Here is a 5,000-nt window from a genome sequence, read left to right on the forward strand (position 1 = left end):
GGAAGCAATATTCAGATAACTGGTTTATTTATAGCAACAGGGATAATTGCAAGACATCAAAGGTGCTTGTAATCCAAATAAGACTTTCAGAGGAAAAATCCACCCTCCAACACACACACACACACACACACACACACACACACACACACACACACACACACACACACACACACACACACACACACACACACTTGATATAGCCTACATTACTTTTCTGGGTCAGTCATGTTGTTTGGGGGTGTATCTTTCAGATTCCAGCTAATAATGGGCCAAATGGAGATGACCTGACGTCACCTCGAGCTGGAATCAAAGAGCGAGGGGCTTCTTACCAACAGTAGCCTCAATAGACCATAATGCAATGCAGCCCTGTGATAATGTGTTAACTGTTGGATAATCTAATAACATATCAACGTGTAATAAAATGGCCCTCTAAATCAGAGCCGTATAAAAGAAGAGTTGTGACATCTCCATTCACTCCAATGGACCTGGAACTTTTGCGAGGATTAAGCAGCAGTTGCAGCAGAATGGAACGTTTGTGATGTACTTTGAAAGGGTAAGACACAATCAAATTGTATATTATCGGCTTTATTTTATGCACTCAAACGTAGCATGAGCCCCCTTCCTGGCTATTCCCCCGCTACGTGAGTCACACATTTTGGACCATTGGTGCCACTCTGTCATCTATATTACTCTGCTCTAAATTTGTCCAAAATCTGTTAATTGCCATATAAAGTGTTAATATATTACAGTGGAATCTGCTTATAGTGATCACGGTTATTAGTGATCAACTGCTTATATTGATCAAAAAGCTTTGTCCCAAACCATTCCTATACACATGCTATTTTAATAATTTGCTTATAGTGATCAATACTCCGCTTACAGTGATCATTTTGGGCCTTGTCCCACCTGAGAACAAAGGAAAAAAGATATGGATTTTTAAAGTCAATAACATTCTTTTGCTTTATTTACAGTGTATTACTGTATTCATGTAATACACATACAAATGTCATTAGAAATAAAGAAAAAGAAAAAAATCTGTTATAATGATCATCTGCTTATAGTGATCAATTTGACCCGTCCCAAGGTGATCAGTATAAGTGCACTGTAAAATTACATCCCTAAAATTACATCCCTATAATAATGTAATAATAATATAATTAGTAAAAATAATAATATAATTAGAGAGCACATTTTCAAGTTTTGAAAGGCCATAAACTGCTACACTGAGAGTCCAATTAATTGAGATACGCAAATCTTTGCAAATGTCAGGCTGTAACTGAAGTTAAGAGTTTTATAGTATTGTGATATCTCGACTCGACTCCGTTCTCAGTCTCTATCTGCTTCGCTCAACTAGAGACTGAGAGCTTTTCTCTCAGCTTTCGTTGTTCAAACTGGGTTGAAACGATTAGAGTTAAAAAACAAAAAAAACTGCGTCACAGAACCAATCTTTAGGGCGGCCCTTCGTGCAGAAAGGGCCGGTGACAAGCAGAAGTCGTGTGCTTGTAGATGGATGAAACGAAATCGTTGCTTGGAACCTCCATGTCTTAAAAAAGCTCTCTGTGTTACAAAGTGATTGTCCGTATCTCCAGTGTGTTTCACTACAGAGGATAATGTGGGATAATTTCCGGCAACTTGACAAAGGGGCTAAGGTTTGTTAGAGGTCGTTTGTTAGAGGCCGCCGTACAAACTATTTGACAAGAAGTTCCCAGGTAGATGGAAATTTCCACTTGTCTGGAGCCGAGACGATCTCCACTGGTCTGTTTTTGATGAGCCTGATGGATGGATGGTGCATCTTCTTGTTCCTCATTAGTTAAGGGGTGTCTGTCTGCATCATTTAGGGTGCGACGTGTTTACTTGTCTCCTCCATCAATCTGTCCATTACCTCCCACACAGATTGTTTGTCCTCATTTCCTCCTTTAAATGAGCTTGAGATCGCCTCTCTGCATGTCCCTCACATCATGTCTGTCCTCTCTCTGTAATGAAGCCTGTGCCAAAGGAAAACGTGAGCCTGGATGAACCAGTCTCGCAAAACAAAACACAAAATGTGAGTTCACGTGACCAAATGGTTGACCCGGGTACCAGTGAACTGATTAGATTTTGGTGGTCAAAGTTCAAGGTCACTATGACCTCACGACCGCTCCTTTCATGCTTGTTAACGCGATATCTCAGGAACGCCTTGACTGAATTTCATAAAATTTGCCTCAAACGTCCACTTGGACTCAAGGATGAACTGATTACATTTTGGTGGTCAAAGGTCCAGTTCACTGTGACCCCACAAACGCCATTTTCAAGCTCAGTAGTATCGCCATATGAGTAACACCTTGACAAAATTTCTTCACATTTGGCTCAAACGTCAAAGACATGGATGAGTGTTTCCTCAGGTGCTACCTGCCTGCATGTTAACATTATGTGTGAGAGAGCTGAGTGTTTCCTCAGGTGCTACCTGCCTGCATGGTAAAATGATGTGTGAGAGAGCTGAGTGTTTCCTCAGGTGCTACCTGCCTGCATGTTAACATGATGTGTGATAGAGCTGAGTGTTTCCTCAGGTGCTACCTGCCTGCATGTTAACATGATGTGTGATAGAGCTGAGTGTTTCCTCAGGTGCTACCTGCCTGCATGGTAACATGATGTGTGATAGATAGAGATGAGTGTTTCCTCAGGTGCTACCTGCCTGCATGTTAACATTATGTGTGAGAGAGCTGAGTGTTTCCTCAGGTGCTACCTGCCTGCATGGTAACATGATGTGTGATAGATAGAGATGAGTGTTTCCTCAGGTGCTACCTGCCTGCATGTTAACATTATGTGTGAGAGAGCTGAGTGTTTCCTCAGGTGCTACCTGCCTGCATGGTAAAATGATGTGTGAGAGAGCTGAGTGTTTCCTCAGGTGCTACCTGCCTGCATGGTAACATGATGTGTGATAGAGATGAGTGTTTCCTCAGGTGCTGCTACCTGCCTGCATGGTAACATGATGTGTGATAGAGATGAGTGTTTCCTCAGGTGCTGCTACCTGCCTGCATGGTAACATGATGTGTGATAGAGATGAGTGTTTCCTCAGGTGCTACCTGCCTGCATGGTAACATGATGTGTGAGAGAGCTGAGTGTTTCCTCAGGTGCTGCTACCTGCCTGCATGGTAACATGGTGTGTGAGAGAGCTGTGTGTTTCCTCAGGTGCTACCTGCCTGCATGGTAACATGATGTGTGAGAGAGCTGAGTGTTTCCTCAGGTGCTACCTGCCTGCATGGTAACATGATGTGTGATAGAGCTGAGTGTTTCCTCAGGTGCTACCTGCCTGCATGGTAACATGATGTGTGAGAGAGCTGAGTGTTTCCTCAGGTGCTACCTGCCTGCATGGTAACATGATGTGTGATAGATAGAGATGAGTGTTTCCTCAGGTGCTACCTGCCTGTATGGTAACATGATGTGTGATAGAGATGAGTGTTTCCTCAGGTGCTACCTGCCTGTATGGTAACATGATGTGTGATAGAGATGAGTGTTTCCTCAGGTGCTACCTGCCTGCATGGTAACATGATGTGTGATAGATAGAGATGAGTGTTTCCTCAGGTGCTACCTGCCTGTATGGTAACATGATGTGTGATAGAGATGAGTGTTTCTTCAGGTGCTACCTGCCTGCATGGTAACATGATGTGTGAGAGAGCTGAGTGTTTCCTCAGGTGCTACCTGCCTGTATGGTAACATGATGTGTGATAGAGATGAGTGTTTCCTCAGGTGCTACCTGCCTGCATGGTAACATGATGTGTGAGAGAGCTGTGTGTTTCCTCAGGTGCTACCTGCTTGCATGGTAACATGATGTGTGATAGAGATGAGTGTTTCCCCAGGTGCTGCTACCTGCCTGCATGGTAACATGATGTGTGAGAGAGCTGAGTGTTTCCTCAGGTGCTGCTACCTGCCTGCATGGTAACATGATGTGTGAGAGAGCTGAGTGTTTCCTCAGGTGCTGCTACCTGCCTGCATGGTAACATGATGTGTGAGAGAGCTGTGTGTTTCCTCAGGTGCTACCTGCCTGCATGGTAACATGATGTGTGAGAGAGCTGAGTGTTTCCTCAGGTGCTACCTGCCTGCATGGTAACATGATGTGTGATAGAGCTGAGTGTTTCCTCAGGTGCTACCTGCCTGCATGGTAACATGATGTGTGAGAGAGCTGAGTGTTTCCTCAGGTGCTACCTGCCTGCATGGTAACATGATGTGTGATAGAGCTGAGTGTTTCCTCAGGTGCTACCTGCCTGCATGGTAACATGATGTGTGAGAGAGCTGTGTGTTTCCTCAGGTGCTACCTGCCTGCATGGTAACATGATGTGTGAGAGAGCTGAGTGTTTCCTCAGGTGCTACCTGCCTGCATGGTAACATGATGTGTGATAGAGCTGAGTGTTTCCTCAGGTGCTACCTGCCTGCATGGTAACATGATGTGTGAGAGAGCTGAGTGTTTCCTCAGGTGCTACCTGCTTGCATGGTAACATGGTGTGTGATAGAGATGAGTGTTTCCTCAGGTGCTACCTGCTTGCATGGTAACATGATGTGTGATAGAGATGAGTGTTTCCTCAGGTGCTGCTACCTGCCTGCATGGTAACATGATGTGTGAGAGAGCTGAGTGTTTCCTCAGGTGCTGCTACCTGCCTGCATGGTAACATGTGTGATAGAGCTGAGTGTTTCCTCAGGTGCTGCTACCTGCCTGCATGGTAACATGTGTGATAGAGCTGAGTGTTTCCTCAGGTGCTACCTGCCTGCATGGTAACATGTGTGATAGAGCTGAGTGTTTCCTCAGGTGCTACCTGCCTGCATGGTAACATGTGTGATAGAGATGAGTGTTTCCTCGGGTGCTGCTACCTGCCTGCATGGTAACATGATGTGTGAGAGAGCTGTGTGTTTCCTCAGGTGCTACCTGCCTGCATGGTAACATGATGTGTGAGAGAGCTGAGTGTTTCCTCAGGTGCTACCTGCCTGCATGGTAACATGATGTGTGATAGAGCTGAGTGTTTCCTCAG

The sequence above is a fragment of the Poromitra crassiceps genome, assembly GCF_964638095.1.
Source record: "Poromitra crassiceps genome assembly, chromosome: 17".
Classification (NCBI taxonomy): Eukaryota; Metazoa; Chordata; class Actinopteri; order Beryciformes; family Melamphaidae; genus Poromitra; species Poromitra crassiceps.